The sequence below is a fragment of the Hevea brasiliensis genome, chromosome 11 (genome assembly GCF_030052815.1).
Source record: "Hevea brasiliensis isolate MT/VB/25A 57/8 chromosome 11, ASM3005281v1, whole genome shotgun sequence".
NCBI classification, from domain to species: Eukaryota; Viridiplantae; Streptophyta; class Magnoliopsida; order Malpighiales; family Euphorbiaceae; genus Hevea; species Hevea brasiliensis.
Genome location: NC_079503.1, coordinates 77779944 through 77797004, shown reverse-complemented (window position 1 = coordinate 77797004; position 17061 = coordinate 77779944). Strand labels below are relative to the sequence as shown.

Here is a 17061-nt window from a genome sequence, read left to right as displayed (position 1 = left end):
TAAAAAAATAATAATAAGTTTTTAAAATATAAATAGGTGAAAATATTTAAAAATTAAAATAAATTAATAATAAATATAAATTGGTCCATGAATTTAATTCATTTAAATTCTATTATTTTATTCTTTTAAGAAAAGTTTGATTTGCATATATTTTGCTTTAATTTTTTGTAATTTAAAATGATATTAACTTGCATAATAAAATTGTATGCCTAAATTAATGTGAAAGGGAATTACTTATAAAATTAGAAAATAAACTAATTTTTAAAATAATTTTTTATTAGTTTAGTGCATTATTATTATAAAATTTTCATTTTTATTATACTGATATTTTGAAATTTTATATCGTTATATTATTTAATACAAAAAATTTAAAATCTATTTAATATATTTGTAGATTATATTATATATATTATAAGCACATTGTTAACATATAAATTTAATCATGCATATTCTAATTAAAATTGAATTATATATATATATATATATATATATATATATATATAGAGAGAGAGAGAGAGAGAGAGAGAGAGGTCTACTTCTAAATTAAAAATTATAGCAAAATTTACGTAAAATAATTTTTAAAAAATAAAATTTAAAAGGAAAAAAATAAATTTATATTATTAATATTTATAATAATAATTTTATTGGTTTAAAAAGTTTGTCCCTCATTCGTACCTGTATTTATATTCTAATGCATAGTCTATTATTATAAATGCACTGTATTTATTACTTATTTAAGTTTTCATTATATTAAAATTATATTATATTTCTAAAAATATCATAAAAAATATTTTTATAAAATTAATTTTAGTTTTAATTATTTCTTTATTTGGTATTCAGTATAATTGAGCATAATATTATTCTTGATTCAATTATTAATGGAAAATTAGAATTATATTAACATAATAAAATAAATTTAGTCCAGTACGGTTTGGTTTATATAATATATTTTTTTATTTCAATTCTTATCAATTCTTCTTTTCATTCAAAAGAATAAGGATTATGAACACTATTATTTTTAACACTAAAAGAAATAAAAATAGAAAAATATCAATATTGTAATAATATAAATATAAATCTAATTAATTAATTAATATATTATTAATATTATCTTTTATTTATTATTAATGCAAGAGATAATATTTTATATAGGTGGTATAATGCTAGCTCTACAATAATAATTTTTAAGAAATCATACTTGTAATAATATAAATATTCATTTGAATAAATTAATTAGATTTAAATTTAATTATCTTTAATTTTTTTGTTAGTATTGATCTTCAACTAAAATTTTAAAAAAATTCCTTTTATGTTCTTCATTTAACAAATTTTAAAATTATTAATAATCTTCTAATGATTTCTATTATTTTTGTTTTCATTTTTGTAAATTATAGTCATTAAATATTTAATTTTAATTAATATTAATAAATTTATAAATATTAATATATTGTTTTATTGAAATAAAAATATACTTGTAATAATAAAGATATACATAATGAATAAATTAATTTGGTTTAAATTTAATTATCTTTAATTTTTTTTGTTAGTATTAGTCTTCAATTAAGATTAAATAATTTTTTTAAGTTGGTCATTTAACAAATTTTAAAATTAATAATAATGTTTGGATGATTTATATTATTTTTATTTTCATTGTTAAAAATTATAGTCATTAATATATAATTTTAATTAATATTCATAACTTTACAAATATTAATATATTGTTTTACTAAAAAAATCTTAGATGGAAATTAATTAAAAAATAATATGTAACCAATAAATATTTTAAATATATATAATAAATAATTAATTGTTCATAAAAATTAAAAAATTAGATACTAATAAACTATTTTACTTAATATTGTAATACAATCAAATTATATTATTTATTTTTTATTTATTAATTTTTTTATTTTAGGTAATTAATTCTTGTAAAATTTTATATTTTATTGAAGTTAATTATAAATAGGATTAAGAATTTTAAGTTTATATTAACCTTAAAATTAAGAATTTTAAATTTATACAAACTTTAAAATTAATTTAAATAATAAAAATATAATTATAATTAATTTTAAGAATAAATGGTAATTTGAGTAAAGCCAATATTCCCCCTCCTCCTTCATATATACATAAGAATAAATTAATTAGGTTTGAATTTAATTCTCTTTAATATTTTTTTACTAGTATTGAAAATAATTAAAATTAAATAAAATTCCTTTTAAGTAGTTTTATTAATAAATTTTAAAAATAATAATAATCTTTAGATGATTTATATTATTTTTATTGTTTTTATAAATTATAGTCATAAAAATATTTAATTTTATTTAATATTTATAATTTTATAAATATTAATATATTATTTATTGAAATAAAAAAATCTTATATGAAAATTAACTTATAAAAATATTATGCAACTAATAAAATATCTTTAAATATATATATATATATATATATATATATATATATATATAACAAATAAGTAATTATAAATATAAATTTGAAAATTAGATACTAATAAACTATTTTACTTAATATTGTAACATGATCAAATTATATTTTTTATTTACTAATTTCTTATTTTATTAATTACTTCATGTAAAATTTTATATTTAATTAAAATTAAATATAAATAGGACTAATAATTTTACATTTATATTAATTCTAAAATTAAGAATTTTAAATTTGTATAAACTTTAAAATTAATTTAAATAATAAAAATATAATTGTAATTAATGTTATGAATGAAAGGAAACTCAGGTAAAACTAAGCTAATATTCTTCCTCTTTTATACATTTATATATAATACAGATATATTAATATAAATTAATTGCATTTTTTTTATTTTTCACTTATTAGTTTCTTACTTTAATTAATTACTTCTTATAATATTTTATATTTAATTGAAGTTAATTATAAGTATTATTAAGAATTTTAAATTTATATGACTTCTAAGTTAATAATTTCTAATTTATATAAATATTAAAATTAATTTAAATAATAAAATATTATTGCAATTAATTCGAGGAATAAATGTCATTTTTGGCAAAACTAATATTCTCCCTTCCCACATTTGTATATAATATAAACTATGTGAAAATATAAATAAACCTTTTTTTTTAGATGGAAACAAAAATTTAAATCTTAAACTTTAATTAAAAAATCAGTTATATCTCTGTTCTTATTATGGTAAAATAATAATTTGAAAATATTATTAAGCAAATGAAAAAGAAAGAAGATTTTTTAATGTTTAAATTATAGAATAAAATTAATTAAATTTATTGATAAAATTAATTGAAATCGTTAAAATTGAAAACGATTGGATAAATCGATTAAAATCACCAAAATTCAAATTATTGAAATAATTTTAATTTAATATATATAATGTTATTGCAATGAAATCATTAATTTTCTATGAGAATGTCAAAGTAAAGATAATTTCTTAAGGCTATTTTTTTTAATTTTTTAATTTAAATCAATTATTCTAATTAAAATTTATTTATGAAATTCAATATTTTTTTCAAATATTATTATGAATTGGTGTTAGAATAATTATTGTTATTAAAAATTTATATTGCAATGTTTGTAACGCCCTCACCGTAGGTAGTCCGTACATTTTACTGTTCTGACGACTAATGTCAGTTCGGACAGTCAGAATGTCTAGAACTACACTTAAACTATAGTGAGGAGACATAAATTAATGAAATAATTATTAAAAAAATATAGGAAAAATTTTGAGAAAAATAAATTAAAGTTTAGAGAATTTATAAATTGGTATAAAATAATAAAAATAACCCGATGAGCATCATGAAAGGCATTTTGGTCATTTTACCCCTAGAGGTGAATTTTGACTTAAATGTCAAATTAAAATTAGGAAATAAAATAATTAACATAAATTAAATTTATGAATTTGAATTTGAAAAATGAGAAGAGAAAGAAGAAGAAAAGAAAAGAAAAGGAAAGAAAAGAAAAGAAAGGAAATAGACTTATGGAATTTTAAAAAAAATAAAGTACAATAATTATAGAATATATATATATAAGAAACAAGAGACAAAAATTCACCAACCACAAGTCTTCTTCATTTCCTCTTCTCTCTCCTTGCCGTCTCCATGTTCTCTCCCCTCCACCATTTTTGCTCAAGCTTTGAGCTTGAGTTTCTCTTCATTTATCTACCAAAACCCATGGTCCCCTTCATTAAAAATTTAGCCCACATCATAAGGAAGCTCTAGGTACCCATAAGGAGAAGGAAAGTTAAAGTTTTGGGAAAATTTTCAAGTTGGGTCACAAGAGGTTAGTGCTTTTCTCTCTTTCTTCTTCTTTAATACTTGAAAGTGACTTGAGATAAGTGGAAATTTCAAGAAATTAACAAGAAATTCATGAACCCATGACGTCCCCAAATTTTGGCAGCCATGAAATGTGTTGGGCTTTATTGTGTTCAAATAATGTAAATGAGTTTAGAGATGATGATTGATATGATTATATGTATGAGAAGTGAAAAGGGATTGAATTGATTGAGTTTGAAACTTGGAAATTAGGGTTTGTGTACATGACTTTGAGATTTTGTGTAAATGCTTGAAATTTGACCTAATTGGGATGAGATTATTGCTTATAGAAGTGTATTGCATGCAAATTGAAGTAAGAAAGTTGGAGGAGATTGAGTTTTGGAAGTGTCAATTTTCTACAGGTTGTGTTTGTTGAGGGCAGTGTACATTTTAAGCCATAAATAAAATTGTGTGACCCCAATTGGTATGAGGACAAATGGAGGTGAAACTAGACCCAAAATAGCCCATTTTCCATAAAGAAACTATGCCCAAATTCTGTCCAAAACTTGACCTAAATACTGCCCAAAATCGGATTTCCCTGCACCCAACCCAGAAAATGACCAAATGGACAATACGTGTTCATTTGGTCATAACTCTCTCTATACTGGTCCAAATGACCTAAAATTTTACCCATGGAAATTTTAGACATAGGGCTACACTTTTCATGAAGAACACTTAACCCAGTTTTGCCTTTAACAAATTCAAATTGTTAGCACAAGTTGGGTCACTAAAATTGCCAACCCAGAAAATGACCAAATGAACAGTACGTGTTCATTTGGTCATAACTCTCTCTATACTGGTCCAAATGACCTAAAATTTTACCCATGGAAAGTTTAGACATAGGGCTACACTTTTCATTAAGAACACTTAACCCAGTTTTGCCTTTAACAAATTCAAATTGTTAGCACAAGTTGGGTCACTGAAATTGCCAACCCAGAAAATGACCAAATGAACAGTACGTGTTCATTTGGTCATAACTCTCTCTATACTGGTCCAAATGACCTAAAATTTTACCCATGGAAATTTTAGACATAGGGCTACACTTTTCATGAAGAACACTTAACCCAGTTTTTCCTTTAACAAATTCAAATTGTTAGCACAAATTGGGTCACTGAAACTGCCAACCCAGAAAATGACCAAATTAACAGTACTTGTTTATTTGGTCATAACTCTCTCTATACTGGTCCAAATGACCTAAAATTTTAACCATTGAAAGTTTAGACATAGGGCTACACTTTTCATGAGGACCACTTAACTCAGTTTTGCCTTTAACCAATTCAAATTGTTAGCACAAGTTGGGTCACTGAAACTGCCAACCCAGAAAATGTCCCAAAATACTATTCCTTTGGTATTTTGACCATAACTTGAGTTCTATAACCCCAAACTCAGTGATTCAAAAACTAAAATTCAAGTTTAAACATAGAGGAGCAATTGTTATGAAGGAATTGTGACTAAATACACATCCCAACCTAGTCAAATTCCTAGATAGAGATAACACATCAACATGAACCTAAAGAAAGGTTCATGGGAAAAATACTATATAGGATAATTAAAATACTCATAAGGAAAAATTTAATATTAAAAATGATATGAATATGTAAATTAGGACTAATGTCCTATTAATATGAAATTTATGGTACCAATGAACAGTACTAGAAAATAATAAAAGTGAATAGTGCTAAATTAATTAAAAATATTTAATTGCCCATAGTATACCTAGACTTATTTATTTAGTTGGATAAATTGGTATACCAATTAGGGACTACAGATAGCAGTACTGCCTACCGAGAAAATCATGAACTGACAATATATGTCTGGTATGATTGTTCTACAGGCTATATGCCTACTTTATTTCTGGCTTTACAAGCTCGACAATGGTCTCGTGCGACGGTGGCCTCGTGCCTAACAGACGTATACTGGATAGACATATGGCTGTCTAACCAGTATAAACCCGTACATCCAGCTTTTATAATTTGTTATAGGTTTTCTTGGGCATTGATAATAATTAATTAATACTGAATATACAATAAGTAAACAGGAAAGATCCCAATAATGTTAATTGTTTCCAAAGAGCAATAAAAATGTAAAAGACCCAGAAATTATGATTTGCAGATATTAATTCAATTGTTTAATTATTGTTATTATAAATTATGCACCACTAAGCATTATGCTTAGCGCGCGTTGGTTTTCCATCGCGTAGGCACTGAAGATCAGCAGCTGCCACAGTAGTATTCGAACAGAGTTCCGACCAGATCTGCCACCGACTAGAGTCACCTCACCAGTCTTTTGTATTTTGGTAGGGCCTATGTGTAGACTAGTATTTTGGTTCATTATGTCTAGTCATGATGTAATTACTAATTTATGATGTATTTTATTTTGGACTTGAAATGAAAACTTATAATTTATTATCTATAAATTTCCATATGAATGCAATAGATGACACTTCATTTTGAGATCTCATAAATAGTTGTGAATGATATGATAAAAGAGAATATGATATGGAAATATGTAAGATGACTATGAATATGTTAACAGGTGATAGTGGAACCCACCAGATGTTAATAAAACAGAGGAGGATCTGTTCAGGTCTCCACAAAAATAAGATATAAAAAAAAAATTTCTACACTTAAATTACCTTATTTAAAGGACATTAAAATTTACAATAGACATGACAAGACAAGATAGGGTGCTCCGGCACTGAATGTGGCACTTCTTGCTTGGCTATACAATAGACGGATAAGGGGCGTCACACTAGTGATATTGTCCGCTCTGAGCTGAAGCCCTCACAGTTTTAAAATGCGTCAATAGGGGTTAGGAACCTCCATCTTATGAACCCAGCATCTCTCCTGTGTTTTGCCAATGTGGGATTTGCCTAGGGTGTTACAATCCACCCCCCTTATGGGACTCAGCGTCCTCGCTGAGGTTTGCCCCACCATCGTTCAAGGTTGCACGCGGAGCGGCTCTGATACCACAACTGTAATGGCCCGGCCTACTAGTGATATTGTCCGCTCTGGGCCGAAGCCCTCACGGTTTTAAAACGCGTCGCTAGGGGTTATGAACCACCAACTTATAAACCCAGCATCTCTATCGTGTTTTGCCGATGTGGGATTTGCCTATGGTGTTACAATCCACCCCCCTTATGGGACTCAGCGTCCTCGCTGAGGTTTGCTGTAACAGCCCGATCCTTCTCTAGTTAGTATTGTCCGCTTTGGCCCATGGGCCTCACGGATTTGTCCCTTGGGAGGTTTCATTACCAAAAGCGCGCTGACCATGTGAGGAAAGCTCCCACATATATGGCCCAAATCTTTTCTTCCCGTTTCCGATGTGGGACACGAAGTTTTCACCCCAGTGCGTAGCTGGTTGAACAAGCACGTCCCAACCCCATCCCTGGGTCGTGACAAGCCCACCAGCTTCCGCCTGGTGCGTCCTCGCACCACACACCGTACTAAAGGGAGTCCAGCTCTGATACCAAATTGTAACGATCGGGCTCAAACCACTAGAGGAATTGTCTGCCCGATCCTTCTCCAGTTAGTATTGTCCGCTTTGGCCCATGGGCCTCACGGATTTGTCCCTTGGGAGGTTTCATTCCCAAAAGCGCGCTGACCAGGTGAGGAAAGCTCCCACATATATGGCCCAAATCTTTTCTTCCCGTTTCCGATGTGGGACACGAAGTTTTCACCCCAGTGCGTAGCTGGTTGAACAAGCACGTCCCAACCCCATCCCTGGGTCGTGACATTTGCCCCACCATCGTTCAAGGTTGCACGCGGAGTGGCTCTGATACCACAAATGTAATGGCCCGGCCCACTAGTGATATTGTCCGCTCTGAGCTGAAGCCCTCACGGTTTTAAAACGCGTCAATAGGGGTTAGGAACCTCCATCTTATGAACCCAGCATCTCTCCCGTGTTTTGCCGATGTGGGATTTGCCTAGGGTGTTACAATGTTACCAAAAAAAACTTTATAATATATTTTTAGTATTTGTCAATGTGATAATCTAAATTTTTCTTATTTGAGTTACTAAAATATTTTATTTTTTATTTTTAAATTAGCTCGATTAATAATATATAGATTTTGACAAAATAGAATTGAAAATTTTTAGATATAAATTATTTTTAACCATCTCTACTTTTTAGTCAAATTGAATAATTATTTAATAAAAATCATGAAAACTAAAATAGAATTTATCACCTATATAACATTATTTTTATTAATCAAATATATAATTTAAAAATCAAAAAAATTCATTTACATAGAAAGATTAGTGATATGTTAAAATAAATGATTGGGATTTGTTAAAGAAAGAGTTATTTTCACTCTCTTTAACTTTTTGATAAAATTTTTATTAAATTGAATTATTTTATCATCAATATTTATATGACTCTTTTTTAAAATTATTTTATTAATTTTTTATAATATAAATTTATAGGAAGCAATAATTATGGACCATCAAAATCACAAATTTTATATTGTAAATATCCAACTAACTCAAAATCACAAATTTTATATTGTAAATATCCAACTAACTCAAAATCACATATAAATGATATGTTCATTTTATTCACCTATATATTAGAAGAAACTAATTATTTTGTCAAATAAATTAATTGATAAGATATTGGAGAAAATTCATTATTATCTAATATATTTGTAATATATATAAAAGTGAGAAGGGGAATAATTGGATTATCAAAAATATCTTTAATTTTTAAAATTATTTATATTTATATTTTTTTATTATCTAAAAAATGTATTTTAAGTAAAATAAAAATTAACTATTATTAGTTTTAAAATTCTTATTGTATTAGGTCTCAAAATTAACTATCATAATTTTTATTAAAAATAATTAAAAAAACTAAAATAGAAGGGATGTTAGTATTGAAGGCTACCTAAACCATTCAGAGATTTGAAGAGGCTAATTTTCAGGTATTTTTTCTCACTTTATTATTTTTTGCATATTCATTTTTGTGTAATTTTTTGAACTTGTTTATATAATTTAATTTATTTGATAGATATTTCTAGAATCACTGAGACTAATTCTGGTAAGATTTTGTATTCTTCTATCATATTTATAGTATTTTATTTATATTAATTTAATTGATTAATTTAATATTTCTTATTAATTTTATTTTCTTATAATTTTTTGAACTAACATTAATTAAAAATAAAATATCATGATGGTAATTTAATATTATGACAATAAAAAATTAAATTTAACTAGATATTAAAAATAATTAAATTATGATAATATAATATTATATAAAAAATTTAAATTACAAATATGTAAAATGAATACAAATAACATACAATGCATGTTTTAAAAAAATAGTTATTTTAAAATTTTAAAAGACAAATTATATTTTTTTAATTATTTTTTCACTTTCATTAATAAAAAATATATATTTTAACAGCGACACTATATTATAGATAGATTTAAAATTGAGCAAATAATTTTAATAAATTAAAAATAAAGATATTTTATTATAATTTTGTCAAACTTCGAATCAAATTATAATTTATGCTAAAATTTTATTGAAATGAATCCATTTTATACTCTATATTGGCCGACCGAAGCACAATTGAAAATGAGTTTCAATTTATGAAAATTTATTTTTAATTTTATTATTTTAAATCATGATATATATATATATATATATATATATATATAATTTAAAAAAAATACTTTGCACATGAATTACAAAACTTATAACTCATAATTAATTTTGTTTTTATAAATAAATGAAATCTAATCATAATAAATTTAAATTATTATGTAGATAAATTAGACTTTATTTTAATATATTCAATGATAATTCTAAAAAGACAATTTTATAAAAAAATAAAATAATAGTAAAAATACTCATAATTAATTACTTTTTTAAAATTTTTTTAGTTAAAAAATTTGTTCACCTTATAACATGCTTATTTTTCAAATAATTTTCATTTAATTTTTTATTAATTATAATACTAACAATTATATTTCAAAGATTTGTAAACATTTATGATTTATAAAAAAAAAAATTAATCTCAAGTAATAAAAGCCATGCTCTTTATTTTAAAATTTCATTAAAAATAGTTGTAAAATATTATCATAATTTTGAAATAATCTTAAATTCTACAATTGTTCATATATATAACATGAATAAGAAAATCCAATAACAAACATATTTAAAATCAATTAAATAAATTTTTACTGAATATTTTATGCTTGATGTCATTTTTTATATATACTAATAATAATATAAATTAAATAACTAAAAAAGAGAAGAAAAACTCCAAATAAATAATTTGTATAATATGTAATATTTTTTTAAACCATTTAATAAGAAAGAAATTTTGAAAAAAAAAATTAAAAAACCTAAGTTTTGATATTATTTAGTGAATCTCTTAAAATATAATATGCCTTTATTATTTATAATTATTTTTCAAAAAATTTAAAATTTTTTATCTAAAATATAAATATGTTCAATTTATTTAATTTATTATGTAATTATAAAAAATATTAAAGAATTTAATAATATTTAAATTATACTATAAAAATTAGAATTACATTAAAATTTCATTAAAAGTGTAAAATAGTTTGAAATAAATATTTTGCATGAGTAACATGTAACTTTTTTTTTCAAATCATTTAATTGGTGGACATATTGATAAATCTATTCATACAAAGTCCATTTTTATTATTTTTAAATCTTGTAAATTTTATTTTTTAAAAAATAATTTTAACATTTAAACCACAGTATTAAACATGTATTAAATTATTAGAGTCAACGCTCAATTTATTTGTTAATAGAATTAAATTTTAAAATTAAATTATTATTAAAAAAATATATATAAAATTAATAGATAAATTTTAGTATATCTCAAAGATTTAATTATACATTATCCTAAAATAAATAAAAATAATTTAATGAATAGATTTGGAGAGACACAGGTGGCAAAGAATGGGCTAATTAGCAGGTGATATGTATATATGTAGGTATCTATCTTAGCTCTTCCTTCCACACAGGAGCTGGTGAACAAGTCTAGTTGAATCTTAATATAAATAGGCATTATAATTTTGTCTTAAAAAAAAGTGTTACAAATTTAATAAAATTTTATGATTTAATTAATTATAATTATTTTATGTTAGATTATTGGAACTTTTAAATGTGTAGGTTTTTTTTTAGTAAGTAGTAAAATCTAAATATGTCAAGCGAAAGGTGTAAGTTGAATAGTAGTTGATATCACACTCTTTTAAATTCAAATAAAAATATCTTCATCTACATAATTAAATATTCATATTGTATCGTAATCAAAATTTTTCTGCTTTTTCAGAAAATCATTTGCCAAAACACATCAACTCAAATTACAATATCAAAAAGCTAAATTTTAGATTTTTGGCATGAAGTCTGAGAGAGACTTGACTTACAATACAAAAGAAGAAGAGAGTGAGACAAAACTTAATATTTCAAGTTCAACTCACCAAAGCAGAGAAAGTCTTAGAGTTGCTTGATCAGGTGAGATAGCAATCACTTCCCTCAACTTGGAAGTGATATCCTTGATTGTTGGTCTTTACCTTGGATTTGGTTGTATGCACTCTTGGATAATCTCGCATATGAGGTCAAGCTCATTGTTTTTGAAAGACTTGAGGGTTGGGTCAATCAAGTAACTGATACTACGTTTGTCATTCAAATATTTAGCAGCCTGCAAGTTTATAGTTAAATTATATGCTTGTCAGCCAGCCATGCATGCAGCTAGAACACAAATATTATTTAGCCATAAAGTAATTCCCAGAGATATGAGAGTATAGGATTTCATAAAAGATTTACCAATTTTTTGAGGGACCCTCATTCTTTTGAGTATTGGAGCTTTCCAGAAATGATTTCTAGCAATAGAATCCCAAAACAATAGACATTTGCCTCTACATTAGACAAAGGTGGCAATGTAGAATGCGCTGACTCATTGTCACCTGAGCTCTTCGACTTGGAGGAATCTTGTGGCAAGAAAGAGATCTCAGCAATCTGAGAGGGACCATAGATACGGTGAGAAGGTACGTTAATGAAACAAAATAGAATGAAGCCAACCCATGAAGGAGATTACCTTAGCTGCATAGTCATCAGTTAGAAAGATATTATGTGAATTCAAGTTAGAATGTGCCACTGGTGGATTTAAATCATGGTGCATGTATTGTAAGCAATAAGCAATGCCCGTGATAATCCTCATCCTTGCACTCCAGTCAAGATGTTCCATTTCTTTAACTGAAGATACAGAATAAATGTTTCAGCCTCTAAATTACCACAGGAGAAATCTATCAAAATTTCCATCGTTAAATTAATATATAGAGAGTATTACCATGCAGATGCTCAAAGAGGGTTCCATTAGGAGTGTATTCAAATACCATCATCCTATTGAAAGATTCATCCTCCTCACAGTAGCCAATGAGATTGACAAAGTTCTTATGGTTAACTCGAGATAACATGTAATTTTTTTTTTCAAATCATTTAATTGGTGGACATATTGATAAATCTATTCATACAAAGTGTATTTTTATTATTTTTATTATTTTTAAATTTTATAAATTTTATTTTTAAAAAAATAATTTTAACATTCAACCACAGTATTAAACAGGTACTAAATTATTAGAGTCAATGGTCAATTTATTTGTTAATAGAATTAAATTTTAAAAGTAAATTATTATTAAAAATATATATAAAAAATTAATATATAAATTTTACTATATCTCAAAGATTTAATTATACATTGTCCTAAAATAAATAAAAATAATATAATGAATAGATTTGGAGAGACACAGGTGGCAAAGAATGGGCTAATTAGCAGGTGATATATATATATATATATATATATATATCTTAGCTCCTCCTTCCACCCAGGAGTTGGTGAATAGGTCTAGTTTAATCTCAATATAAATAGGCATTACAATTTTGTCTTAAAAAAAATTTTACAAATTTAATAAAATTTTATGATTTAATTAATTATAATTAATTTATGTTAGCTTAAACGAAGGGGGAAAGATATGAAAACTAAAGTTGAAGAGAGGTTCTCTGAGTTTTTTGAGAAGTGGATGTGTCAACTCAATGAGTATCTGCAATAACTGCAGAGGGCGTCTAGGGATTATCGAGCTAAAACTGGGTGTGAGTGTGAGCAAGATCTACAAGCTTTAGTGTCTAAAGTCATACAACATTACAAAGACTACTACACTATAAAATGGGCTTTGGCCCATGAAGATGTGCTTGCTTTCTTTTGTCCAACTTAGATTTCCCCTTTAGAGAATGCGTATTCTTGGGTTACTGGGTTGAAACCATCAGCAGTGTTTAAACTGGTTAACTCAATAAGGACAAATGGTGTTCCCAGTTCAAGTCTGGTTGAATTGACACAAGAATATATGAGAAAGATTGAGGCTTTGAGGGTAAAAATAATGTTAGAAGAGGAGAAGGTGGAGAGGGAAATGGAGAGGCAACAAGTGATTGTAGCAAACAGGAAGATGGCGGAGTTGGTAAGGTTAGTGATTCGAGTGAAGAATGGGGAGGAAGTGAGGCAGGTGGAGGGACTGGTGTAGGTGGCACTGAAATGAGTAATGGCAGGACTAGAGAAGGTGATGAAGGTAGTAGACTGTGTAAGGCTTAGGACTTTGAAGGCAGTTTTAGATGTTTTGAGCCCACTACAATGTGTGGAGTTTTTGGTTGGGATTGGCATGCTTCAAATTCTTCTAAGACAATGGGGAAAGAAAAGGGTTTGCACCATTAATTAGAAACTTCCAGTTGTAGGGTTTTAGGGGTTTTGATTTTCACTTTTAGACTTATTTTCCTTTGTCTTGATTTGGTTTTATCTGAATTAATGTGCATGTACTATGCAGTGGTTTTAATTTAACTTTTTTTTTACTTATTATAAAAAATCATAATTTAATTTTTTTTATATAATGTTTTATTAATTTTATACCATATAAATTTATCATTATATTACAAATATTATATTTAATTATTTAAATTAAAATATTAATTTTAATGTCATTTTAATTAATTATATAAATAAAAATATTTATTAATTTAAAATTTTTTTTATTTGATCGTACTTTTAAAAAATTATGTGTGTTATAATATTAATATAATAACAAAATAATAATAAGTTTCTAAAATATAAATAGGTGAAAATATTTAAAAATTAAAATAAATTAACAATAAATATAAACTAGTCCATGAATTTAATTCATTTAAATTCTATTTTTTTTTTTTTAAAGAAGAGGAGAAGGTGGAGAGGGAAATGGAGAGGCAACAAGTGATTGTAGCAGACAAGAAGATGGCGGAGTTGGTAAGGTTGGTGGTTCGAGTGAAGAATGGGAAGGAAGTGAGGCAGGTGGAGGGACTGGTGCAGGTGGCATTGCAAGGAGTAATGGCAGGACTAGAGAAGGTGATGAAAGCGGTGGACTGTCTAAGGCTTAGGACTTTGAAGGGAGTTTTGGATATTTTGAGCCCACTACAATGTGTGGAGTTCTTGACTGGGATTGGCATGCTTCAAATCCTGCTAAGACAATGGGGAAAGAAAAGGTTTTGCACTATTAATTAGAAACTACCAGTTGTAGGGTTTTAGGGGTTTTGATTTTCACTTTTAGATTTGTTTTCCTTTGTCTTGATTTGATTTTATCTGAATTAATGTGCATGTACTATTCAGTGATTTTATTTTAACTTTTTTTTATACTTATTATAAAAAATCATAATTTAATTTTTTTATATAATGTTTTATTAATTTTATATTATATAATATTATCGTTATATTACAAATATTATATTTAATTATTTAAATTAAAATATTAATTTTAATGTCATTTTAATTAATTATATAAATAAAAATATTTATTAATTTAAAATTATATTTTATTTGATCGTATTTTAAAAAAATTATGTGTGTTATAATATTAATATAATAAAAAAAGAATAATAAGTTTCTAAAATATAAATAGGTGAAAATATTTAAAAATTAAAATAAAATAATAATAAATATAAATTAGTCCATGAATTTAATTCATTTAAATTCTATTATTTATTTTTTAAGAAAAGGTTGATTTGCATATATTTTACTTAAATTTTTTGTAATTTAAAATGATATTAACTTGCACAATAAAATTGTATGCCTAAATTAATGTGAAAGGGAATTACTTATAAAATTAGAAAATAAAATAATTTTTAAAATAATTTTTTATTAGTTTAGTGCATTATTATTATTATAAAATTTTCATTTTTATTATATTGATATTTTGAAATTTTGTATTGTCATATTATTTAATACAAAACATTTAATATCTCTTTAATATATTAATTGTTTAATATATTTATATATATTATATTATATATGTTATAAATACATTATTAATTAATATATAAATTTAATCATGTATATTCTAATTAAAACTGAATAATATATATATATATAGAGAGAGAGAGAGAGAGAGAGAGAGAGAGAGAGAGAGAGAGAGAGGTCTACTTCAAAATTAAAAATTATAACAAAATTTCTGTAAAATAAATTTTAAAAAATAAATATACATACACACACACACATGTAGGTATCTATCTTAGCTCCTCCTTCCACCCAGGAGCTGGTGAACAGGTCTAGTTTAATCTTAATATAAATAGGCATTACAATTTTGTCTTAAAAAAAGTGTTACAAATTTAATAAAATTTTATGATTTAATTAATTATAATTAATTTATGTTATATTATTAGTGTGGTAAGGTAAAAAAAAAAAAAAAAAACTTTTGAGTGGGTAGTTTTTTTTTTTTTTTAGTAAGTAGTCAAATCTAAATCTATCAAGCGAAAGGTTCAAGTTGAATAGTATTTGATATCACACTCTTTTAAATTCAAATGAAAATATCTCCATCTATATAATTAAATATTCATATTGTATTGTAATCAAAATTTTCCTGCTTTTTCAGAAAATCATTTGCCAAAACACAGCAACTCCAATTACAATATCAAAAAGCTAAATTTTAAATTTTTGGCATGAAGTCTGAGAGAGACTTGACTTACACTACAAAGAAGAAGAGAGTGAGACACAACTTAAGTAGCCCCGATGGATAATATTTTAAGTTCAGCCCACCAAAGCAGAGAATGTCTTGGAGTTGCTTGATCAGGTGAGATAGAAATCACTTCCCTCAACTTGGAAGTGATATCCTTCATTGTTGGTCTTTGCCTTGGATCTGGTTGTATGCACTCTTGGATAATCTCTCATATGAGGTCAAGCTCATTGTTTTTGAAAGACTTGAGGGAGGACAGATAATATTTTAAGTTCAGCCCACCAAAATAGAGAATGTCTTGGAGTTGCTTGATCAGGTGAGATAGCAATCACTTCCCTCAACTTGGAAGTGATATCCTTCACTGTTGGTCTTTGCCTTGGATCTGGTTGTATGCACTCTTAGATAATCTCGCATATGAGGTCAAGCTCATTGTTTTTGAAAGACTTGAGGGTTGGGTCAATCAGGTAACCGATACTATGTTTGTCATTCAAATATTCAGCAGCCTGCAAGTTTATAGTCAAATTATATGCTTGTCAGCCAGCCATACATGCAGCTAGAACACAAATGTTATTTAGCTATAAAGCAATTCGCAGAGATATGAGAGTATAGGATTTCATAAAAGATTTACCAATTTTTCGAGGGACCCTTGTTCTTCCAAGTATTGGAGCTTTCCAGAAATGATTTCTAGCAACAGAATCCCAAAACAATAGACATTTTTCTCTACATCAGCCAAAGGTGGCAAT

At 25.7% G+C, this 17061-nt stretch overlaps 1 pseudogene; it reads left to right on the top strand.

Moving 5' to 3' along the window:
- Nucleotides 1-13327: 13327 nt before the first annotated feature.
- LOC110650401 (protein DOG1-like 4) lies at nucleotides 13328-14874 on the top strand (annotated as a pseudogene).
- The last annotated feature ends 2187 nt before the right edge of the window (nucleotides 14875-17061 follow it).